At 45.1% G+C, this 26,843-nt stretch overlaps 1 pseudogene; it reads right to left on the reverse strand.

The window, feature by feature from the left end:
* Positions 1–23,471, reverse strand: part of LOC131496983 (THAP domain-containing protein 2-like) — a 29,746-nt pseudogene extending 6,275 nt beyond the window's left edge.
* Positions 23,472–26,843: the final 3,372 nt, after the last annotated feature.

Below are 26,843 nucleotides of genomic sequence, written 5' to 3' on the forward strand. Positions count from 1 at the left end.
ATACATTTTAACTGGTTTCTACCTGCCTGCCTGTGCTCTCCAGAGATAATGTGTCATCATGGAAAGGTTGTTGGCTCTGGTGAGTGACAGAATGGAGTTGCTACCCTCCTTCCCCCTTCCCTCCCTTCCTTTCCTCCTTTTGTAAATATTTCTCCAGTTCTATCTGTGCCAGGTACCTTTGCAGCAGCACCACAGCAAGACAATACACAAAAGATATTGTCTGCAGCCTAATGGAGTTCTAGTCCCCAGCCCTTTCATTACTGGCTATGTGACCCGGGCAAGTTGTTTAATCTCAACAAGCCTCAGTTTCTTCATCTACAATATCAGTCTTTATAATAATTATCTTCTGGGTGTTTGACAATAATTAAATGGAGTAATATACATAAAATACCTAGCACTTAATACATACTCCACAAGTATGTATATATTCCTCTTTGTTAGAGAGAACTCTCAAACGTCATAGAGATTCAAGAGTATGTGTTGAAAGAGAGGAAGGAGGGACCAAAAAAAGGGAGGGGAAGAGGGAAGCGATCACGAAAGTTCATCTGAGAACTGCCTCTGAATTGCCAGCACCCACCCTGCCCTCTACTTTCCCACCTGGATTGTAAAAGGGGATACTGATTGCAGCCTGGGAGAGACAGCTCTTCACAAGGACCCCGGTTTGCCCAGTCCTTTTCAGGTTATCCCCTATGCACATGCAGTCACAGAGCCAGGGCTAAGAGCCCTTCCATGGACTAATCACATATTAAAATTAAATAAATCCCTTCAGTGGTTTTCAGGGTGCCTAAAAGCTGTTGCCCCCCAGGCTCCCCACTGAACTTCTGCCTTCGTATTTATAACCCACTAGCTTCTTTCCTTCCTGGCTTCCCAGACAGTGGTGCAGACAAAAGGACCGTTTATAACAGCTTTTCTGACAGCTGGACATTATTTAATTAAAACTTCTGGCACCCACATAGTGTGCTGGAGGCTATTTAAAGTTCTCGGTGGCAGGAGGAGAAATGGGGAAACTTACAACCCTGGGGGGGGCGGGGCTGAAGGGATCTCGGGTGGGCAGCAGCCAGAACAGACTCTCAGGTCCCTTACAGCACAGTGGCATCTCTCAGAGCCCTGACTTTGACATTGGAGTCTGTGGGAAAAGACAGGCATGATATCAGCCCCCAAGGCATCTTGCTTGGGGTGGGGAGGGTGGATGTTTGAAGAACCAGCAGCACCAAACTGACCGGAGTGTTCAGTTTTCCGGATCAGCTACTCCTATTTTTCAGAGCAAGAAACTGAGACACAGAGAGGAAAAAGGAACTTGTTCAAAGCCACATAGTAACTGGTGCAATTCTGGGGATATCATTTGAGTATCCCTGGGCCTCATTGCTGCCCTTAGGTATGAGTAACACCCGTCTTGCTTACTTTTCCACACAGCAGGCACATGGTCTTGAAGGGCTGAACTGCTGCACGTGTTATTCTAGGCGTAAGCAGAAATGCAACTGTGGATGCCAACGTTTGATCATCTGGTCAACCCCAGCAGAGGCAGTGGGTTTCCACTTAGCTGCTGTAGCTACAGTGTGCTGGACTGCAAATAGCTACAACTGGGATAAGGAGACAGATCTCCCCCATAATAGGGCAAGAGCTAAGAAAGGCAAGTCTACCCTAAGGTGCTGTACCCTGGAGGAGGAGTATAAGGCCAAGTGTGGACACAAATTGTGATAACAGTGATCATGAGAATAGCCCCACTGATCGAAGGCTACCATCACCATCATTGCAATTACTATTAGCATATTTCCCCATTAACATTTCTATAAAATATATGATTTACAGGATTTTACAGATGAAAAAATGGAAGCTCAGAAAATTAGCTACATGCTAAAGTTCCCCAACCACCAGTAAGACCAGGATTCAAACCCTGCTCTGTCTGATATAAGAGTGTATCATCTTTCTACCATATTGGTTGTTCTCAACAAGAGCCACACACTAGAAACTGACTCTTTACAACAGGCAAGGGCTTATGCCTTACTGTAGGTTAACGAAGCCTTGAGAATCTCTCAAATTCAAGACCTGGAATCAGTATTTTTGAAGGGAGTCGAAGGTGTAGCCACGGTTGAGAGCACCCTGTGAGACAGAAGCACCCTGAGAGCTCCTGCCAGTGTGATATCAGAAGTGTGACCCACTCCCACTGCCACATTCTTGGTTCTGCTAAAGTCCCAGACTACCATGGTGGGTCACTGCTTAGGGACCAAGGCTAAGCACCACTCTGATGACCTCTGTTGACCCCAGTCCTTACTGTGGCTCCCCTGGTCACTCTGATGGAGTCACCATTCTGTTTGTAATATCAGTTCCTGCCCCTGTCCCAAGAGATCATCACCCAGACCTACCAACTCTGACCACTCTGCTAATCTCAACAGCCCCCAGCAGCAGGCTGATACTACCCACTAGGATAAGTTCCTCAGGAAGCACACTCCAGGTTGGAGGTGGGCATGCAAGAAGTTTAATGGGGCATGCTCTGGAGAGCAGCACCCACAGAAGGCGAAGGAAGGTGGGTGGAGTGAATCCCTCAGTGCTGAAAGAGGATCTGGGGACACGCCACAACATCCACTCTGGCTCTTAGCAGTGGCATGGGGTTTCATGGGAGCTGAGGAAGGATCTTCCCCTCCAGAGAGAATGACGTTATTGGAGCCCAGCATGGAGCTGCCTTGAACAAGGCTTTCATTAACCTTGCTCTACAGTATCTTTACAACCCTCCTGCCCACCCCTCTGGGAGCTTCACTTAATTTCCCCTTAGGGGCTAAAAACAATTGGAGGGACTAGGTAGATTAGCACTCCCATCTGGTTTTCAGCAAAAGTCTTTGCATCTGGTTGGCCCACTGGACTCTGTCTCCATTGGTGGCGCTTTAGGGCGGGTTACAGGACAAGCTTTATTCCCCTTCTCTCTTCTTGGCTTTATCAGCATTTGGGAGTCAGTCACCAGCTCCAACAGTTGTCATTGTTTCAACCTCAGTAGCCAAGACAGGAGTTCCCTGCCCTCCTGAGCTCACAGTGAAGTAGGAGAGATAAACACAGAAACTTGAGTGCAATGCATTAAAATGGCATTCACACAGAATGGATGCCAGACAGGGAAGGGAGTGATTGTCTCTCTCTAGAGGCAGGGCTGCCACGTAAAAAAGAATTAAGGAAGACACTGGAATGCTGGAACAAGATTTCAAAGAAGGAGTAGATGTCTGCCCAGCAAATGTGATGGGGAGAACATTCCAGGAGGGGTTCTGTGCAAAGGCTGAGGACCAAACTGCAGCACATTAGCTAGCAGTAGGTGCTCCTGGAGCACCGCCTGGGCAATTCAGAGGGGTAGACTGGGGGACTCAGGAGAGGAGACTGAAAAGATAAGCAAGGGAATAAAATGGATCTCCCTATACCCATGCAAAGGAATTTGGACCTCACCCTGAAAGTAATGAGTCCCCACTGAAGAGCTTTCAGGACGGGCTGTCCTGTCGTTTTAAAGTATGACATGATCAAGAGGAACCTCCGTCTTGTTTTTCCCTAATATATCTTCTCCTCCCTGGACCTGCCGTAAACTCAAAAACAAACCTCACTTTTGCCTCCTATTGCTTCTGATTTCTGTCTGTCCAGAATGGGTGTAAGTAACTAAACCCAGCAGGCTCTACCAGCTCTTCCCCCCACTTCTTACATTATGGTTGTTGGGACTTCACACTGGAAGGCTCCTGGGAAACCATCTCCTAACCCCCACTTCCTGGCCCCTCTTAAAGGAGGAAGACTCTGACCCCTGCAGAGGGGAAATAACTTGCCCACATGCACATAGATCCTAAGGCCATGAATGGGACTTGCCCACTTTTTCTTTTCCGTACACCAGGTCAGCATATTACGTTCCTGTCCCAGGAAGAAAAGTCAGTCCCGAACAAAACTGTTCCATTGGGGATTTTGTCTTCCAAGCCTTCCCCCCAAAATCTCTTCTGGCTCTGACCCTTCTTCCCAGCAATAGTCTTTGGATATAACCCCCAGCACACAGACCCCTCCTGTTGACCAAAACACATGCCAGAACCCTACCCACCTCTGATCTCTAGGAGAAATTTCTCTGCATTTCATTATACACTCTTGTTCCCTCAAAACAGCACAGTTCCATGCTCCATCTATTATATTAGTGATTCCCAAGGAGAAGTAGAAATTTCACTAAACTAAAAGGTAGAAGATAATGTCCCAACTCTGCTACCTCCCCTGACATTGTGCAAACACCTTCATTTTCCCATGTGTGGCTAAGGTTCATTTAAAATTTTTCTCCAGCAATGCCTGCAAACTTATTTAAAAGGGCGGGAAGTGCCCGGGTGGCTCAGTCAGTTAAGGGTCTAACTCTTGATTTTGGCTCAGGTCATAATCGCACCATTTGTGGGTTTGAGCCCCATGTGGGACACTGACAGGATGGAGTCTGCTTGGGATTCTCTCTCTCTCCCTCTCTCTCTCTGCCCCTCCACCCCCCTCTCTCAAAATAAATGAATAAACTTAAAAAAAAATTCCTCAGGGGCTCAGGTGGCTCAGTCAGTTAAGCCTCCAACTCTTGATTTTGGCTCAAATCATAATCTCTCCGTTTGTGGGATCAAGCCCCAGGTGGGACTCTGGAGGCTGCTTGGGATTCCCGCTCTCCCTCTCTCTCTGCCCCTCCCCCACTTGTGCACACATGTACACATGCTGTCTCTCTTTCTCTCTCAAAATAAACTTTAAAAAATGTATACATAGATAAATAAATAAATAAATAAAATAATTTCTTCGATGTCCTTTTTAGCTCTGATATACTTTTTGTGAGACAGAGAGAGATTGAGTATGGGTGGGGGAGGGGCAGAGAGAGAGAGAGAATCCAAAGCAGGCCCCGGACTCTGAGCTGTCAGTACAGAGCCCCACACGGGGCTCACACCCACGGACCATGAGATCATGACCCCAGCCGAAGTCAGACGCTTAACAGGCTGAGCCACCCAGGTGCCCCTGATACTGTGGGATCCTAACGTCTCCAGTGACTTGTTGGCATGAGCTCTGTCAAACTTAAAAAGAATGGATTATGTGTGTCTCTTCCTAACTTCCATATTGTATGGGTAGCTTGAAGGCAGCCATGGTGGGAAGAGTTACACCACGGAAATTGGCGAATGCTACAAATCCAGTCATTTTGGTAGGGAGGGGTAGGAGCTGGTTTATTGGTATTCCCACTAAATCTATTCTCTTATACCTCAATCAAAAGCAAGTGTCTGCATTCTCACAAAGACTCCTGAAAACAAATGACACCATAACCCCAAAGAAAGGATGTCTGATGGTAAAGCAAACAGACAAGCAGGCACAACATGGTCGTCCATTTCCTGTTCTGTATCTTTTGCTCCTGCTGCTCTCTCGGCTGTGTCCTGTTCGTCCATCTTCATGTCTCAAAATTTTACTACCAATACCTTACACACCAGCTCTACACAATCTTCTCCAGCTCCCTGGAGAAGATTAAATTTTCCCTCTGACTTGTACCATAAGTACGTCAACACATTTTGCTTCCCACCTGGACAGTACGTTCTCCGAAAGCATCATTTCCACTTCCTCCCTGAATTGGGCTAGCTCAGTGTGCTGCAAACAATGTGTGTTCAATAAATATCTGGGGCAATGAGAGGCTCAGCATTTGGCAGATGTGCAGAAGGCATATGCTTCCTTTTTATTATACACTCTTTTTGTTGAGAATAGAGTACAAGCTTATGATAATGAATTTAAATGAATGCAAAATTGTATACAAAGAAAACCAAGCCTCCTTCCTTCTCCATTCCTTATTCCCTCACCACCATTCCCAACCCAAAGTAAAGCAGTATTACCATTCTTTTTTTTTTACAATTCTTTTTTTTTAATGTTTGTTTTTGAGAGAGTGAGAGAGAGACAGAGCATGAGTGGGAGAGGGGAAGAGAGAGAGAGGGAGACACAGAATCTGAAGCAGCCTCCAGGCTGTGAGCTGTCAGCACAGAGCCCGACCCAGGACTCGAACTCACAAACCATGAGATCGTGATCTGAGCCAAAGTCAGATGCTTAACCGACTGAGCCACCCAGGTGCCCCTCAGTATTACCATTCTTATATATACCCTTCCAGAAATAGTTTAAACATATACAAGCATATATGTCTGTGAATAGACCTTTGTAGTTTGCACAAATGGAAGCACACTGTTCTGTAAGGTTTCTTTCTTAATATGTCCCAAAGATAGTTTCATATCACCACAATTAGATCAGCTTCATTCTTTTTCAAGGCTCTGTGATAGTCTTTCATAAAGACAGATTATGTTGTGTAACTAGTCCCCCATTGATGGATAGGTAAGTTCCTTCTTTTCTTGCATATTGCCAAGAATTAATGTCCATGTTCATGTATCTTTACCTACCTGTACCAGTATATCTGTAGGAAAAAAAAACTAAAAATGGAATTTATGGATCAAAGAGTAGACATGCCTTTAATTTTGATAGATGTTGCTACATTTTCTTCCAATAAAGAATGTAGAGACTTGGATGCCATTATTTCTCTAGTGGTCTTTATCTGCTTTTTCATTCTTACTCATTGCTCACTTCCACCTTTTCTGGCATTAGAAACTGCTGTCATTATTTTAACGATCGTTCCACCAAGCACCCGAAGGAGACCGAGCCAACCACCTTTTGTGGTGCCATAGCATGAGGTTGGACAAATCATTCGTCCCTCAGATGAACAAAACCCCAGCCTCAGTGGGCGTACTTCTTGACATTACTTCTTTTGAGCACACCCAGTTCAATCTCTCTGAGCTGCTTTTCATCTTTACCCATAGACCAAGAGCCAAGATAGGGAGGAGACCCAGTACACATTTATCACCCATCTTTGCCCTTCCCCTGCAGGGCAAGGAGGAGAGAGACCGACAGATACAGCAATGCTACCCCACCCCCCTCTGGCAGGCAAGGCATAAGTGCCTCATGGCCATCTTTTTTACATTTTTATTTTCTAAGGTAGGTATTCAGTTTAGGTCTGGATGTCACAGACCTTTCTGTATAAGAAAACCAAAGATTAACCTGAAGTTTGGTACTATCCATATGGTGTGAAGCCAGAGGCTTGGGAATTCCTGAGTTGTACCCTCCTGAGAGTCCCTCAACTAGGGAGTTACTGCAAAACAAGAATAACAAGATAAGCAAGGAAGCTGAGCAAGTCTGTAATTCCCTTGGCATAGGAGGGAATCCCTTGACATAGGATTTCTCTTGTTAGTCAAATGGTCCCCACAATACACACACACACACACACACACACACACACAGACATGCCAATAACTTCTGATTCTAAGAGGGTGGAGTCGACAAAGTAGGCCTGACCTGGTTGTAAGCACAGAAGAGGCAGAACAGAGAAAGCATGGTTGAGTCTATCCTGAGTAGTCCAGCCCTGCCTGGCCTCCTTTCTTCCTGGGGACCAGGCTGCAAAGGGGAGATGACACTTGCATTTATGGTATGAACTCTTCACCCACAGTGGCCTTACCCACAAGTCAAACAGGGCCCAATGAGCATCCTGAATCCTGAATTGCCAACCCTCTTTTCTTGGGGGTGAGTTAGGAAGGAAATGAGCAGAGGGGTGGAAATGTTGGAATAACCAGCCATGCGCGGGCTCCATCCTCAAATGCCAGCATGGTAAAGGGATTTGAAAGTGTGTCCTTTGAGGTACCTGTCCTCAGTCTCACTAGACTTATTTCTCTGTGTATCCCCAGCGCCCAGCATGAAAGAGCCCTCTGAGGAGACAGCCTGGAGGAAAGAAGTCTCAAAGAGAATGTGGTTACTTTCTTTCTGCTGAAAGCTGTTAAAAAAATTCAACCAGTAAATCTGAAGATCTAATTGACTTTGTTAAGTGATTCATGAATCAGATAGCATCCTACCTAGGAAGCAAAGGAGCTCTTCAGAGCTTCGCAAAATGGAAGGTTTTTATAAGAAGGGGGATGGGCAAGGAGCTATTAACAAAAGAAAAGAAAAGGTTGTTTAGGGCAAGGTCACCTTCCCTTACTGGGAAAGGCAGTGGGGGTCTTACCTTGCTGATTACCTCATCTTCCTTTGGGTGGGGGGAAATGGAGAAAGCCCGTGTCTGATTACCTCATTCATACTGATGAGAAAATTCAGATTGGCTGGCTGAAAACTCCCCTCCTAGAGTAGTTACAACTGCAATTAAGTCTTGGTTTGCTGTCCTGGGGGCAAGGGACTCCACCTTGACCTGTGGTTTTCTTTTTACCAGAGCCATTAAGGAGAGGGAGTGGATGTGGTCTGTGTGCTTCCTAAACTAATCTTGATCCAGTGGGTAGAACTTGCAGAGAGAGACAGATGTCAATTCAGCATTTAAAAAAAAAAAAATGCTTTCAACAGACAGATTATTCCAAACAGGGCATCATCTGCTTTGAGAAGTCGTGATTTCGCTATAGCCGTTAAGCATTCCAATATAAGGAGAAATGTTCTAGCGGGGATTCAAGGATTAGAGGTTTGGACTGGGTTTAGGATTTCACAACTCCTGGGAATTCAAGATTCCATGAAGTGTCCCTCCTGCCTAAGAAAATGATGCTTTATTTCCCTCAAACACCCTGTTCCTTTGGCTCCCTGCTCTAGCCCAAGTGTGTTGTAGGACTATCTGAGGCAGCCACAGGAAATGCATACCTCCATAGAGAGCTATCTCCATCCAATGAATACCCAGTCTCCAGAGGACTGGAATCTTCTTCTTGTTTTCCATTCGTTCCTCCCTTTGGCAAAGCGAGGACCCGGGTTGAGCCATTAAGCTGCCTCCTCGTTTCGGAGCTCGTTCGTTGTCTAGCTAGCACAGGCAGGGAGGCTGCTGTGGCATATTGGTTAGCTCCCAAATAAATATTTTATCTCTGGCCTCAGCAGCGGTGGCGAAATGGGCCTTTCAGAGATGAGCGGATGATGGGGCTTCCTATTGGCCACACCATCTATTTAGAAGAGAAGGGGGACCTGTCATTCACTCGGGTCATCAATCTTGAAGCCCGAAACCACTCCAAACCCAGGTCCCCTAGAGTCAGAATTTGACAAATGGCAAAATAAACTCAGCATGTGCAGATGAATGAGGGGGGCCCCCAGCTATTAAAAAGCCATCGCCATCTTCCTGCAACTGCACAGCTGCGCCACCTTCAGCTGCCTGTGTGGGCAGGGCACCCGAGGGGGGCGCACAGACGGGCACCTGCAGTAATGAGCAGCTCGTCCCAGGCACCGAAGGCTGGCTGGCTTCCCAGCCCCCATCACCCCTGTGGGAGGCTGTCCTCCAGGAGTCACAAGACCCTCAAAATCAAAACAGAATAATCACACAGCAAAGATGAAGGCCCCTGGGAGAAGACAGAGATTGGTGATGCCAAGATCTAGTTATTCACTGGCAAAGACCCTGGAGTGCAAATGGAAAACAGAGTAAGTGAGAATGTCGACTGGTATGACGAATGGTCCAAGCTTGGTCCATTTGTGCAGTGAGGGGAGGACAATGAAGAAATTAATGAATTGTGCGTCTGTTAAGACTTCCAAGTCCTGCCTTGATTTTGGCCTCAGAAAATGGGTTTGTTGAGTCACCTCCAGAGCAATGACATCTCAAAACGCATGCGTGAGTCAGAGCAGGGGGCTGTGTTCCGCGGACTCTCAGCTGCTAGCAGCAAGTGCAAAGCAGAAGGCGTCGTGTCCAGGGACAAACGGTGTTGCTCCCCGCCATACGCACTAAGTAGAGGCGGACTCACGTCACTATGGAAATGATTTTCCTTATGGAATTGATATGCCCCGGCTCGAGAGACCCCCCGAAAACAAACCACCAGAGTCCAGAGTCAAAGCCAAGCGGCAAGGGTCGTTTATTGCAGGTTCGAACCCGGTCCTCCGCGCACTCGTTGCCGGTGACGCTAAGAGGCCCTGAGTAAGGATCTTACAGCTTCTTCTATAGACAGGCACAAACAAGTTAGGGATTTTTTTTAGAGGTTACAGAGCTGTTGTTGGTTGACATTTAAATTTAAAAAAAAAATTTTTTTTTCAACGTTTATTTATTTTTGAGACAGAGAGAGACAGAGCATGAATGGGGGAGGGCAGAGAGAGAGGGAGACACAGAATCGGAAGCAGGCTCCAGGCTCTGAGCCGTCAGCCCAGAGCCCGACGTGGGGCTCAAACTCACCGACCGTGAGATCGTGACCTGAGCTGAAGTCGGACGCTCAACCGACTGAGCCACCCAGGCCCGCAGGTTGACATTTAAATTTGAACACTCAGCAGAACTTGACTGGTTCCCGCCTTTATTTCAAACCACTCAGCAGAACTTGATTGGTTCCCGCCTTTATGTCAGACTACAACCGGGCACACCCTGGCTGGTTTCGGGAAGGGGGGGGCGGGTCTTTTCTTTGCAGTTGTGAGTACACCTGGTAATTTTTCTCTTAGTCTCTCAGAATGCACCTCACCCCACAGGACCCACACAAGTTCCTTCAAATATCCTGGGAAGGAGAACAGGCTTCTCTTCTATCCTGGGCTTTCAGAAGTCCCAAAATGAGGCGCAGCATTAGTGTCTTGGGGACAAAATGTGATCAGACTCTTTTCTCTTTCACCCACGTCCCTCTCTCTGCTCTATTATTCCTTACCTAAGTATCTCTCTCTGCCTCTCCCTCTTTCGGTCTCTTTTTTCTCAATCCCTGTCTCTGTATTTCCCTCCAGGATGTCATATGTAGCTGCTATAGTTTCCACCACACTGGCTCCTGCAGGCATGAGGTTGGTGGGCAGTGAGGGGGACTTGGGCCCCCTTGAACTGAAGGACTTCTCTACCATCTGTCTCTGTCTCTGTCTCCCTCTCCCAGACGAATCCAAGGGCACTCAAATGAAAGTCCTGAAAGTCTGTCTTACTTCCTAATCCAAGCCCGCTCTGTTTTCGCTGAGTGCCAGAGAGGGTAAATGACTTGCCCAAAGTCAGAGAGTAAATCAGTGCAGGTAAGGGGAAGGTTGGGATTCTACTGGACCCCAAGTCCCCTGAGGGCGGTGTAAGGGGGAAAGGAGGGGAGGGGGTAGTGGAGAGGGACCAGAGGACAGAAAGGAAGACTTTGAAATCTGTTTGATCTCAGGACATATCTGGGACATTCAAGACAGTAGGGACTATTGTGATAGTCATGGAACCAAATTAAAATGTAAAAGAGAAACGTGTTTGGCATCCTCAGTGTAAATGGACCTTGACAAGTCCTGGGAAGTCCCTGCCTTCAGATCCACCATGGCCTCAGAGGGGGAGACATGAGGCCCAGAGCTAACAGAGGAAGGGAAGAGCTCCCCGTGGCAGATTCTCCCTCCCCAGGGAGAGACCTCCCAGTGCAGGGCGCCTACACTGCAACCTCTGAGGTGGGAGCAGGTAGGAACCATCATAGTTGACATCCTCCACACCTCCTCCCCTCCCCATGGGCACTGCTAGCAGGCCAGCCTAGAAACATCCCCTTCTGCCTCCTCCCCATCCAAACTGGCCCCACGTCCTCTCTGCTCTACCCAACAGATTCTCCCACAGCTGCTGCCTCCAGTCTCCTGGCTGCCACTGATGGCTTAAACCTCTCCAGTTCCCTCCTCCCCTCAGGCACAGCTCCCAACAAGCTCCCGTCCTTGCATCTTCCTGCCTCCAATGTATTAGTTCCACAAGCATGCGGAGTCTCAGGCAGGGGGTTGGAGAACCAAGCAAGGATGGGACTGGGTTAGGTGAGAAATGGCGGGTGAGCAGGGAGCTTGGACCGGAGTGGCAGCTGTGGAGGGGGAGATAAGTGGGCAGCTGGGAGAAATGCTTAAGAGGTATAATCGATGTATTCATGCCGCAATGAGGACCAAATTGGGGGCATTTACAAAAGCTTGTTGATTGATCTGTGGTTACTCATTGGTGCTAATGGTTTTAATCAAGGGAAGAGATCTCAATAAAAACAAATGATTACTCTTTATAATAGAAGTGTCAATGGGCACTTAATGAATGAATTTGGTAATTCCTCTTCCTGCTGAGACATTCAGTCTTGGGTGAGAATATTTAGGACCTTAACCCTGACTGCTTTTTGGGCTGTGCCCCACTTTGCTTGACCTTGGGAACCTTGGAAATGCACCCCCAGGGACACAGCAGAGTGCTCCCCAATCACCTGCTTCCTGTGTCCCCATTTCTGGAGAATCTGCCTATCGACCCTTGTCTCGCAGAAGCCAAGAGCCTTTCAGGCATAGGAACAGAAGCATTTCACCAGGAATGAGAAAGAATAAATAGCAGCCTGCCCGTAGCACCTTGCCTGATACTGAAGGCAGGACACTGGCCTCACCTCCACTGGCCCTTAGCTGACTCTCAGCACCCTTTCACACCCTGGTCCCTCTCAGAGCCCCAGTCTTTGACCTGCTACTGACCACAGAGAGCCCATTCTTCTCATCCAAATTCATGGTCCCTCTCATCTCTCTATGGACCTATCACAAGGCACCAACTTCTCTCTCCTCTCACTCCCAGAAGCAGCAAAGATGATCCAGGCAACCTTGCCCTAAGCCTGTACTAACCTAACCCATCCCCAAAGATATGGCCCATATCCAGCCCAGAGACCACAGGAAAAACAGAACTGTCGCCCCCTCTAACAGATATTTCATGGCTCTGACCTCTCCAAGACCAAGATTTTAATTCTGCCTCTGCCTCTGCCTCCCTGTCTGACCTTGGGGAAAATGGTCTGACCTCTCCGGGCCTGCAGTTCTGCAAAGGAAGATCAACGTTGAGTTCAAGGACTGTCGTGGTAGGGAAATGCCTAGCAAGGTGCCTGGCCCATAGGAGCTGGGAGAGATACTTTGCTCTGTTCAGTGAATTTTCCTCTCTCCCTTTCTCTCTGCAGTACCACAAACTGTGGGAAGGCAGATAAGGAACATCACCCATAACAACCAGGTTATCAACAGCATTCCAAGAACCACAGAGGCTGTGGGGCTCCCACTGTCAGACATGTGGGCTAGGCAGCTGCACGTTGAACCCTCCAGCCCCTGCCCCTTTGTTTTCAGCCTGGTAGATAGCAGTTTTCAGCAAGGAGAGCTGAAAAGTGGCCCAACCAAGGTTTGAGCTGAACAAATCAAAAGCACCAAGCAAGAGGAGCCCGTGCCTAATGCAGCTTAGAGTTACAAATGGTAACAATCTTACAATCCAAACTTGAAACAATAGGGTGGAAAATTGCTATCCTAATGAAGATTCTGAGGAGAATTGCAAGAGAATGGTGTGCACTAGCCCAGGCCAGGTTGGCCGTGCCAGAAAAGCAGCCTTGGTTCACTGCAGCATTGACTGAACTGTGGTCATCCATGCATCATTTATTCATTATTTCATTCTATCATTTGCTCACATATTGTTTCACCTATTCAAATTGCTATCCATGCTTCCATTTCTTACGCATTCATTGACTTATCCTCCGTTCATTTATTTGCTCTTTTGTTCTCTCATTTATTCACTCACACATCGGTTCAACAATATCTTATGAACATCTTTGTGCCAGACACAAGTGCCTGTAAATATCCGCTCATATCCACTTCGATCCTAGACATCACTGCCTGGCTACAAAGGAAACTTTTGCCCTTGCAGAGTTTTGGAAACCACCGTCAGCCCAAGAAGAGCTGGGAAAGGAAATGTGCTATGCTGGATGCCCTTCCCCTGCTCCTCAAAGATGATACAGTATTATAGGCACAGAGCCAGGGAAGGACATCAGAAAGCAACCCAATCAGGGAAGGGCCTTGACAAAGCCCAGGGTCTAAGAAAAGGGAATGAGTAAATGCAGGAATGAGCGGACATTAAGCCCTGTGATGAAGACAGGCACTGTGAACACAGCCTGATCTGATGGGCAAGGGCTAGGAGACCGAAGAAGGTAAGGCACAGGGAGGGGCTGGCGCTCACTCAAGGATCTTGAGTCCCAGGTGAGGGTATCCCTCGAAACCAGTAGTTCTCAAACCCTGACCTGCAGAAGAATGTGTTACTGAGCTAACCTGGCTTATTAATTTTTTCTCAACCCAGGGAAGAAAATAAGCTAATAGATACGTTGTTCTCCATTAATATTTTCCTCCTCTCACATATGGTTCCAAACTGTTAGTGCCTCTTATTTATCTAGACCAGGGTCTACTCGGAGAGGATATCCAATCAAGCACAAAATTATGTATCTGTTATTTCGAGTTGCCTGGTCCAGAACTCCGTGGCTTCTGGATGCATGCTGTGGCCCCTCATCACATTTGCCTACAAAAGCATTGTAATTCTGATGGAGAGAGGAGATGAAAAGCAGCTGGTTATTGTTAAGCCTGTGTTAGGCATTTAATTCACACGAATAATTACTTAAATAGAGTTTTCTACTCTACCATTTTTTCATGTATGACTTGAACTGGGAAGTTGATGTCTAACACACATTTTAAGATGAGCAAACTGAGAATCATATAGCAAGTACCAGAGCCATATTCAGACCTTGATCTGGCTTCTTTTCTTTACACTACACCAGAATATCTTGCCCTCCTGCCACCCATCACCTACAGCCACAACCCAGAGATGGACCCAGAGCTGCCTGTTGCCTGGTGTTCCCTCCACTGTATCACATTGCCATGACATTTGTTGGGGAATGAAAATCAGTCAAAACAGAAAATGAAAGCTACAAATGAAACAAAAGTTAGTTGTTGAATTAAGCTGTTTTCTCTTTTTTAACATAATTCACTCAAATCAATTTATGTGCATAGGCCCAGCAGGTGCCCTCTGAGTATTCAACTCTGTCCAGTATCTGAACAAAAAAAGGAAGCTCGTCACAAGCGATTTATTGGGGCTGCCATTGCACGTATCACCGTTCTTACAAAGGATGGGAGTCACAGTCATGAACAGGAAGGATTTGAAAGTGACATCATCATGCTGACATCTGATGACATTAAGGACCTTCTGACAGCTGAGCTGCCAACTAACTCCCTCCTTGCCTTAGCCTGGCATTTGATCCAATACCTAAATTGACCTGGCTGTGGACTGTATGGTTGCTATCAGTCCAAGTCAGTCCCAGCTTGGCTCCCTGAATTCCTTGGACTTTTCAGATCTGGTGTTATTGTATTAAATCCATTAGGAGTAAATCATTTATCCAACCTAATGTTCTTCATTTGCAAAGACCTGCAGTTCTAATTGTGTCTGTAAACAGTCTGTTTCATTACTAACTTTATTGAATTAATTTTTTAATTAATGTGCCTAGGACCCAAGAGGACTTTTCCTTATTTCCTTATCACTTGAAAAAAAAAATAAAGTTGAGAATTTTAGGATAATTTGGTATATACATGCCAAGAACAACACATCATGGGCATATCACTAGGCTGGGGATGAGAAAAAAATAAAATGCTTGGAAGGAGTCTTAAATGATCCATGGCTATTAACCCAGTAGATCAAGGATATTAATAATAACAACTATTGTCATTATTTGAGGACCTAATGGCTTCAGCACAGCTCTGAGATTTAGCATAAAATAACAGTTATTAGAACAGTCACTGGGTTCAAATCCCAGCTCAGCCGCTTTTTGCTGAGTGACTTAGGACACTGAGTTACTAAACTTTCTCTAAGCCAGTTTCCTCACAAGATTCACAGTCCAGTGCCCAACACGTATCAAGTGCTCAGTGAATGTCAGCTATTATTATTATTATTATTATTTATTTCTCTCCCATCTTCTCAAGTTTTGTACACATTGTATGAGTGAGGAAACTAAAACTCAGAGAAATTAACTAACTAGATTACATGGCTAGGAAACAGCAGAGCCAGGAAGTCAGTTTGTCCAGATTTTGAACCCAGGTCCGTCACTTTCTCTTGTCCCTTTTCTATCTGAGAGTGATTAAAGGCCAAAATATTAGTCTGCTATCACCTTAAACATGTCTGTTCATCATCTCATGCAAATACGGTTTCACGAGCAGCCCTTTGACCTCCCAGAATACTCTAAGCTTCCATTACACTTGTAAACTCTTTAGGGGTAGGAACATACCTTCCACATCTTTACAGATTCCAAAATCTTCCCCATAGCAGGATTCAGAAAGTGATTTAGCAAATGCTTGCATAGTCCTTACTCTGTGTTAGTCACTGTTCTAAGTGCTACACAAATATTTATGCTTGTAATCTTCATAGCCACTCTCCGAGGGGGCTACTGGTATTATTTCCACTTAGGGATGAGGAAACTAAAGCGCAGAAAGGTTAAGAACTTGAAAAAGGATACAATAAGAGATAAAGTCAAGATTCAAAGTCTACACTGTGTTATGGTCTATGTTTGATAGAACAAAAGAAACAACAGTCAGAACCAGACCTTGCGGAAAATTCAATCGTATATAGGTAAGACTTGGCCCAGACATGATTATTTATAATTTATGCCTCGTCTCCATTGCAAAAGGAATGTTAACAGACTGGCTTTAAAGAACCAAAAGTACGCACCAGACATAGCACCCTAAAGGCCCTGTCTCACCGAGTCTCACCACACACCGAGTGGGCCAAGGCAAAAGCTAGTTTTACTTCTGGAATACCCTTCCATCTGGAAGATTCACAGTCGCCCATCAAGCTTTACCTACCTGTATCAATTGTACCCACAAGATTTTAATTTATGGAGGTGACGGAGTAATGATGTGGAGAGGCTGATGACACCGAAAGACAATTTTTTATTATATTTCCTGAGAGAAGGGAACACCAGTCTGGTCAGGAGACAGAGGGGGTGAGGACAAAGCATGGCCTAGTGCCTTTATTGCATTTTCTTTTTTTTTTTTTTTTTTAACGTTTATTTATTTTTGAGACAGAGAGAGACAGAGCATGAACGGGGGAGGGGCAGAGAGAGAGGGAGACACAGAATCGGAAGCAGGCTCCAGGCTCCCAGCTGTCAGCACAGAGCCCGACGCGGGGCTCGAACTCACGGAGTGCGAGATCGTGACCTGAGCCGAAGTCGGCCGCTCAACCGACTGAGCCACCCAGGCGCCCCCCTTTATTACATTTTCTATGGGAAAGGCAAGTCAGAACAGTAGGAGTAGCTGAGGACTGACTAGTTTGTGTAATGCTGGTAGGTCTGGACTCCAGGGGTGGTCTCTGATTGTCTAGACCTGGCTCTAGGATGATATAGGGCAGAAGACTATTGATTGCCTCCTGGAATATAATAGCCAGAGAGAGGAAGGGGTTCAGAGTTTGGGTTCTGGATTGGTTAGTTTACATATGAAAGGTGGAGCCCTAAGAATTGGCTGGCCCTGGGAGAGAGAGTCACTCCCCACTCAGTGAAGTCACAAATGCCAGAGCATCAAGAATACAGAAAACAAGGAAATATAATTAATACACTATCCTGGAAAGTTGTCCCCTATTTCTCTATTCCTACTGTTTCCTCCTTTCTCTACTGCCATAGTATATGGAGCAGGCCCCTCTTACGGAATTCTATTTGCACTTATTCCCATGACTCCTTCTGTATTTTATCCATCATTTCAACCCCAGTGCCTAGAATGGTCCATGCTGTGTGCTTGGAGAGACCTTTGATGATTGAATAAATGTGAGAGAAGGACCAAAAGTGGACCAGAGAGCAGAGAAAAAGTTAAATCAGAGATGACACTATATATTTCACTCTGCTCTAACTGGCGTGGAGTGTCCTGGCAGTCTAGACAAGAAGGAGGAGAAGAAAGTGGAGGAATAGAGGAAGAAGGAGAAGGAAAAGGAGTAGGGGGAGGGGGATGAGAAGGAGAAGGAGAAGGAGAAGGAGAAGGAGAAGGAGGAGGAGGAGGAGGAGGAGGAGGAGGAGGAGAAGGAGAAGGAGAAGGAAAAAGAAAAGGAGAAGCAGCCATAATGGGCTCAGTGCTCCCACTGCTTATCAAATAAGTCATTCACCTTTTTGTCAGGTACTAAATTCTATGGGGTACTTGCTAAATTAGGTCTCATGGGAAGAACATTGAGTAGTTTATACAATGGCCAGCAGTACCTGTATAGTCTTCATGTGGTCATTTTATTCATTGAACTTGGATAAAATAGAAAGAATAGTGTTGTAACAACTGAAAAAAGCATTTCATGGGTATCTAGGCTACTGAAGTACAAGCATCCTGCTTTCTGGGAATCTAACAGGACATCCATAGCCCAGAGGATTGTATGGCTAGCACAATACATATGTTGTCTTTCTTAAATGTCACCCAATTCAATATGCATTTTACAGAAGCCGAAGAGCTGTCAGATCAAGACTGAGCTCTGAGACAAGGGTCTGGAGTGTGATTAATTGGAACTTGAGCCATCTGCTTCAGACGTTGCCCATGGGTCTTGGGGGTAGACGGCCATCAAAAGCCTAAACACAAACCAATGTGGAGACCCAGGATGTATGGTTGACCTCTGCTCTCGTCCTGAAAGTGTTGTCTGAGACCTCACTCTGGGTCATCTTTCTTTCTTTCTTTCTTTCTTTCTTTCTTTCTTTCTTTCTTTCTTTCTCTTCTTTCTTTCTTTCTACTTTTTAAAAAATACCTTTATTAAGGTATAATTGACATGCCACAAAATGTATTCATTTTAAATGTACAATTGGACAAATGTTAGTAAATTTACAGAATTTAGTAATTTAGTAAATTTGCAACTACCACCGCAATCAAGTTCGAGAACATTTCTATCACCCCAGAAAGAAACCTCATGCCCATTTACAGTCACTCCTAGTTCCCATCTCTGGTTATAGGCAAACACTAAGCACCCTCATCTTTTCTTTTTATCATTTTAACCCTTCCCCACCCAAACGTGACAACCTCAGGCTCTTGAGGTCTTCTAAGCAAGAGCATCTCTTTGATTTTACGGAAGTCAGTGTAAAAGAATGAAACTTGTTTTCACTTAGCAGGGAGACTTGGCAAAATTGTAGCTTTGCACGAAGCTAGAAATACCAATAGCCAAAAATAATAAGCAACTCTCCGTAAGTTCTGGTTATCCAGAGAAAGCCGTCTTTCTGACTGCCCAGGCACCGTCCCATTTTGGCATTCACATAAGTCGCTTCCTCTCTTTGAGGCTTGGCTTCTTCACCCTGTTGATTGCCAAGGTTCGCTCAAGCTCTAGGTTTACAAGAGCCTTTAATGGAAGTGAAAAGGGGACAGCAAATGATGATGGTTGTTTTCTCCCTCAACACTAACTCTTTCTTTTCAAAGGTCAGCAAATCCCACACCTGCCTGAGAGATCATTTTCACCTACTCAGGTGCTTGTAGCCAGTTCCACCAGATGAGGCTTTTCACAGAAGGATAAAATACCTTTAAACATATTTTTTAGTTCCTTTCCTTGTTTAAAATACTGTGGGCTTTTTTTCTGTGCAAGAGAGATAGGCAGCCTTAGTTTAACTAAAGCAGCATGTGGCAGCCACACATAAGTAGATTCCTGTTGAATGCAAAGATAAGATCAACCCAACCAGACAACTGATGGGGGGAGAAATGTGAGAGTGTGACCTTCTTAAATGGAAATGGAAATGTGGTCCCTTCTGATTGGAACAAAGAGTTCTAGAGAGTGGGAAACCGTGAGCCTGCCTTCTTTCTCTTCCAAATCTTCACCTTCTATATAGTGCGTCTATTAATATGATGAGACAACTGTATTCTGTTAATACTAAGAATAGTAACCAGATAACTTTCTCATAGGCTGTACCTCAGTCTGCTCATGAACGCTGGGTAAGCCCTGCGTAGTCATTGACAATGGGCTCTACAGTCAGGGCCCATGCTGGACTTTCTGAGCCTGTTAACCTACAGCAGGTAGAAGTGGCAGAACCAGGGGAAGATCTAAATCTTAGTAGAAGTGAAAACACTTGGCCATAGAAAGTCATGGTCAAAAAGTATCTAAGGGTAAGGTAAGACCATAAAATGGAAGAAAGAATTGAGGCTAAAAATAAGTCTATGCATGAAGCCCACCATGCAGTGTGGTTGCCCAGAATTAACCCCCCAAACCCCAGCCTTCCATCAGCTTTCCCAGTGAACTTGGGGCTTATAAGAAGGTTGGTCCAGAAGGAGTCACACATGGACCCCAAGAGGGAGGATTGCAAAGATCCCCAAAAACATTCCTGGACAACAGCTTTCTTGCTCTGTGAAATAGAGGGCTCTGGAGGAAATTAGAGTCAGGTAAGAGAATCAATTCTCTCAGAATCTTTTGGGTCAGGCATCATTTGAAGATATCTGAAGCTCCCAGAAAGGTCACTCTAAGGCAAGAGACCTCCCATAACTTAATTTCCTTTTGTTACTTTGTGAGCTTTATTTTCTCCCATTCTCACCTCCCCTCTATCTCTTTCCCAGGCCTGCCAAGTCCTGTTTATTAAAAGTGTTGTGTCCAATTTACCCAGCTTTTAATTAAGCTGTCAAGTTGAAATGGGATTGTCTCCTGGGAAGCGAACAAAAATTTTATGGTCATTTAATTTTTGCTTAAGATTAAAAATCCTACTTCTGGCATGCTTAAAATTATTAATGAGATACAGGAATTCTTGCCCATTTGTGTCCATTACAAGACATAAATCATTAAGCTCAATTAGGGGCAAGGGAAACGTGTGAAGTTACAGCTGGAGGTTGTGTTTAGTCACGTCTATTCAAAGCAGCCAAGTGATGAAGATATGACCATCAGGGGGGCAGGTGGGGAACAGAAGGACAGAAGGGGGAGATAGCAGATGGCCGAGTTAGGGATAAAGGAATGGACACAAAGGGAGGAATGGAAAGAGAGAACATTAGAATAGCCAAGGGGTCAAGGAATGAAGTTCCTATAGAAGATCAGGGTGAACAGAAGGAGGGAAAGGAATAGGGAGGTGAATTACAGGAGGTAAGGGACATATTTGTAGTTCTCACCAATAGTTGTGATTCTCCTCTTCTTCCAAACACAAGGGAAGATTATACATCCCTGGCCCCATGAAATTAGGCATGATTATGTGACTTCCTTTGGCCATTCAACTGAGAGCAGAAGTGATATGTGTGAGTATATCATAAGTGAAAGCACTTAAAAGCACTAATTCCCCTTGTTTCCTTCTCTGCTAGAGTGTTGAGACTGTGATGTCATTCACCTAATTTACTTTCTGTCAGTCTGGACTCCTGAGTGACTAGGACGGTCAGAACCCTCCAGTGACTTACTTTAAGTATACAATATGGCTGAGAAATAAACCTGTATTGTTTTAGGCCACTAAGATAACAGAAGTGTTTGTTCCTTCATCATAATTCAACTATTGAGACTGACACAGGTGGGTTGAAAGCAGAGATGCTGACCTGTAATAGGGAGAGGCTGTGGGCAGGCCAGGTAGAACCAGAAAGCATTAAGAGTGAGGACATGTGAGAGACAAAATTTGAGCAAAATCTGAATTCTCAGTCCCGGGACAATGTTTTGCATAGAATGGATATGTAGAATGGAATCAAATGGACATGAATCAAAGTTCTTTCTATATTTCTAATCATATGCTGTTTGCATGGTAGATGATAGATCTTTCTCAGCTCTCAGTATAAAGGTTCCAGTCTCTCCCCAAAGAGAGACTTCTGGATAACAAATCTCCCCATTATCAGGCCCACCTTTGGAGGAAGTAGGGTTGGAGAGATCCACAATGCTCACAACCTCATCTGCTCCAGCCAATATTTACCTTCTGTGCTTCTACCTTATATCCCTCCCCTCGAGACCTCTCCTATGTTCCTCTAAGCTTACTTCCTCTTGCTTGGTCTTCCCAAGACCAAAATTGGTCCCAAGATTGTCCACATACTTGAAACTTTAGGTCCTGACAGACCCCTGGGGCAGTGTTATTTCCCTGCGATGAAACTTCAACCAGACCGTATAGATAGAGCAAGGAACATAATGATTGGCACACGTTGACAACTGTTAGCTCCCACCTTCCCTCTGGAAGATGCTTCTCAGGAACTTTCCAGATATCCTAATCTAGCAATCCCTTGTCAAGATGGCTTTGCAGCTCAAGGAGAAAAGAGAGAGAAGTTGATGGGAAGGTTCAGCTTCAACCCAGACCAGGCTCCTTATGATCAACAGAGAAATTAATAATGTATGGTCCAGAATGGACTTCTGACCCAGACACAAGTAGACAGATCTCTAAAGTAGCTCAGGTCTGCATATTTTGTCCCATGCTCACACAAAATTTTGGGGAGGTAAACTAGTGAGGTAGATAGGGTCCCAGGCTTATCTGAAAAAGGCTCATTTTTCTATTTCCCAAAGACACAAGTTATCAAGTGTAGGATGGGGCAGAGTGATGGCCACACTGAACAGAGGTCACTTTTTGGCACTGCCTACTACTATCATGGACACACACACACACACAAACACACACACACAAACACACACACACACAAACACACACACACACACACACACACACACACCCTTCAGGAAAGCCCAATCATGGGCTTTCTACCCATGCCTGTCTCTCCAATAGAAATTCCTGAAAGCTGGGGAAGGGACACATATCATGGGATGTAGCAAAAATGTAATCACACTGAAGACAGAAGCTGCTTCTCAGTCACCTTGGGGCTCCAGCACTCTCCCTGCACATGATGGCCAGCATGAACTGGAGAAACAGGTCAGACCATGATCTAGATGGGATTTTTAAAATCTAACTCCACCTAAGGATGGAGAGTGGGTTTTCTGGGTCAGAAGAGAGTGTAGACAAAAGGGGTGGAGTGGGATTGGGGTTGTAATCACTCAGGAGCGCAAGGTCAAGCCTTTCACCTTATTGCCTCCCTCCTCACACTCCAGTGTGTCTCTGCTTGACCTCAAGTATGGGGGTCTCAGATGCGTGATTTCCTGAAGACTGTGCAAACAGGCTGCCAGAGATGCTTGAAGAGGACAGATTCCTAGTAGTGCCAGACTAGACAAAGTGGGTTTTATTATACAGATCCCAACACTAGTAGATAGAGAAGGGGCTCATGAAAGACAAGAGCTTGGACCCAGAAAGCCATCAGGAACCGTGGTGCCCATGATCCCACCTTATCTTCCCTGGACACACCTGATCTCTCATCTCTGCCCATCTCTGTGTATCTGTTTTCTACTTTCTCCCTCAAGCCTTGCAATCACTGCTTCCCTGGGTAAACAGTGGAAGGTGGCCACCATAAAATGGCACCATCACTCTTTGAACCTGCATCACCGGCAAGTGAGGCATCTGCAGTGAAGTGTTCAAGTCTTTGACTCCCAAATCCCCAGGGGAGAGGAATGTAGAGCCCTAAATTCTGGCACATAGGAGGACATCAGTAAATGGTGACTTAATATGGATGACAGTAAGACTTGAGCTGCAGTCTTTGTTCTGCCTCTGATGGCTGTGCAGTCCTGGACAAGTCACTTCATTACTGAAATCTCTGAAAATGGTGGCAATAGTGTTGGCCTCTGCTACCTCTCAAGGATGTTGTGAGCATCCGAGTTAAAAGGATACAAAAGTGTTCCATAAACTCTGAAGTTCCATGGGTGTGAAGGAGTTTATGCCCTCTTTATTATGATCATCACCATTGTCATCATCACCACTATTACTTATCACTGCCGCCACGACGACCACCACTACCATCATCACCACTATCATAAACATCACCACCACCATCATCATCACCACCACCATCATCACTATGACTACCACCACCACCAATAAGGCCAATGCCATCTTGGTTTCCACAGGCTTCCAGAAGTCATGAGCCTGAAACTTTGTTTGTAAGCTAGGCTCCCTCTTTTCACTCAGAGTGGCTTCCAAATCTTGGATTGCATTAACCTGCACTACTTCTAATTTATTCAATTATACACTCAACAAATATTCATTGAGAACCTGCTATATTCCAGGCTCTGTTCCAGATGTTGGAGATGTATCAGTGAATAAAATAGACAACTATTCCTAATCTCATGGATTTTACATTCTACTGTGGGAGGGGGAGAGAAATAATGAATAAGAGGCATGATATACAAGTAAATTACATGATATGTTAGAAGGTGGTCAAGCCATGGAAAAACAAAAACATAAAGTAATATCAGGTGCGCAAGGAGAGAGAGCAGACAGAGGTGTCTCCCTGTGCCTTCTCTACAGCCTATACTGCCCCCCACCATTGTGGAAAACTTCCTAGCCTAAGATTTCTTTTTTCACTGTGATCTTCATTGAGAAGGTCATTATTTAGCAAATATAAATCACTGTGACCAAAAAAAAAAAAAAATCCGATTAAAAAGAGATCTAAAAATAAGGTACAATGAATTAGTAAATTATTCACAATAAAGCTGGGATCTCAATCAATATGAAGAGTACAGTGAAAAAGTTATAGAGCCAGAGAAATGCCCTAACGGGGCTCCTCTAGCAAGACCTTGGGCTGTGCCTCGAGCTTTCTCACTCACCAACCAGATACCAACAGGGCAATGGGAGGATCATTGCCTTTTTACCTCAGGGGCCCAAAGGCCTTCCCCTGGATTTGGCCTATCCCCAGACCCCAGGGCCATCTCCAGTCAAAACAGAAAGTAAATCCAATGTGTTCTTGTAGCCCCATATTCCTCACCTCACTTTCCTCTGGTTGTCTTTCCTCTAGTTTCTTTGCCCTCCCTCCAACCTTGTTATCTCTTATCTTTAGTCTGTCTCCTATTTCCACCTACACTTACACTCCACTAACATTTATTGAGTACCTACTATGTACCAGCCCCCATTTTAGCCACAGGGAATACACAGCTGACAGAAGGAGCTCACATCCTAAGATGGACAAGTAAATAGACCCTCACAAATAGCCAAGATTAGTGCTTTGACAGGGACCATGCAAAATGTGAGGTGAGAAATATGAGAGGAGAAGGTATATCCCAGAGAAATTTGGTAACAGATTCAGTCCCTGACCCAGCCCTCTCTGGAAGTGGGTGCATCCTCTAAACAGCCCTGTGTTTGTATCTGTCATCATCTTTTCCACTCTACATTGTAATTGTGTATTTTCTCATCCGCCCCCCAGACAGTGAACAGTCTAGGCAGGACCTGTGCTGCCTTAATAGTCCTTGTAGCCCAAGCCCATAGCACAGAGTGATGACTCAGAATGTTATAAGTTCCTGTGCTCAATGACATTTGTGCTGAGCTTTGAAAGATGAGTCAGAGTTCAACAGGTGGGGGAGGGAAGAAAGAATACATTCATTCATACTAAGCTCCAGGATTTACAGTGCCTTCGTCCCCACTCCCAGCTATGGGGATGAGAGCCACAAATTAACAGAAGGAAGAAACCACTAATGGTGGACTGGAGCAGGCAGTGGGGGAGGGTAGGTGAATTTCCCAATAATGGCCCCCTCATTGAAGTTGCCACTGATATGTTTTCAGTATGTGTGAAAGATTGCTAGAAAGATGGTCTAATTGTGTCCCCATGATGAGAAATGCTACCAGTCCTCCATCTTACCCTCGATATGTGATCCAGGGCTAGTCCTACACCCACAAATGTCTGTAAATTATTTGGGGAAGTTGCTGTCGGTGAAACAATGAGGTAAAGCACAGAAAGTGTGAGCTTAGTAGTCACAAAGACCTGGATCCAATCCCAACACCACCACTTCCCAGCTATGGGTCCCTGGGAAAGTCACTTAGTCTTTTTGAGCCTCAGTTTCCCACATCTATAAAACAACAAAAATAATCATAATACCTAGTTCATGGACTTTTATAAAGCTTGAATGAGACAGCATGCATATATGTGCCTAGTACATTTCAGGTGCTCAAGAAATGTGAAATGTCACCCCTGGTTCCTGTTGTATCACTTTGAGTTTCAGAGCCATAACTGTTAAAATATTTCATTTTCTATTCAGCAGAAATGAGAGGGGTTTTGGGGTGCAGCAATGAAAGCTTTGACTCAGTATCCTGAGTTCTTCTAACCCTGTGGGTCAGTTACTTGCTGTACAGTCTTGGGCAAGGCATTTCCCCACTCTGGGGATTCTATCTTCATTTGTAAAATGAGAGATGCCACTTACATTCCTTCCCATTTCAAGTTCTAACTTTCTCTAGTTGTGAAGGGATCCACATAGGTAGGGAAATTACATAATATGTTAGAATTCCAGTTGAATTCTACTGTTCTCCTCCAGTTGAGGACAAAGTGAAAACAAAAGCTTGAAAGTAATTCAAAAGTCCTACAGATTGCATTCCCAACCTCTCTGCCCTTTGTTATGAACACTTACCATGAGCCAGGCCTCACATGGTCATTTGCTTATTTAACCATCATCACAATCTAATGTTCCCATTTTCTAACTTCTTTTTTTTTTTTTTTTTTTTTAATTTTTTTTTCAACGTTTTTTTATTTATTTTTGGGACAGAGAGAGACAGAGCATGAACGGGGGAGGGGCAGAGAGAGAGGGAGACATAGAATCGGAAACAGGCTCCAGGCTCCGAGCCATCAGCCCAGAGCCTGATGCGGGGCTCGAACTCACGGACCGCGAGATCGTGACCTGGCTGAAGTCGGACGCTTAACCGACTGCGCCACCCAGGCGCCCCTCCATTTTCTAACTTCTGAAACTGCACTTTGAGGTGAAGATTGGTCAAGATTAGCTACTAAGTGTTAAAATCTGGGTTTTTTCTCCATATTACCAGACCCCTGATGGGAAATTCCTACACATTATTACCTTCACTCACATCGACACTCATCTAGCCTGTCCAGTTCCAGACCCTACTTCCCCTGGTCTTCCTCTTCATAAGTTAATATCAGAGGTAGAACTCCCAACATATGCCCAAAGAGGCAGCTAACAGATTGGGACAATTAGAGTGAATGACAAGAGAGTGGAGGTCTAGCTAGGCATTTGTGCATAATAGACCTTCAATATATCTTTACTTAATGAATAAGTGAGCGAATGGGAGATGGATGGATGGATGGATGGACGGATGGATAGATAGATGAGAAGATAGGTGAGTGGATGGATGGGAGTACTATGAAAGTAAGAATTTAGACTTTTATCCTTTTGTATATCTGCTTCAAAAAAAAACATAACTCACCTATACAAG

This window comes from Neofelis nebulosa, chromosome 16, assembly GCF_028018385.1.
Source record: "Neofelis nebulosa isolate mNeoNeb1 chromosome 16, mNeoNeb1.pri, whole genome shotgun sequence".
Taxonomy (NCBI): Eukaryota; Metazoa; Chordata; class Mammalia; order Carnivora; family Felidae; genus Neofelis; species Neofelis nebulosa.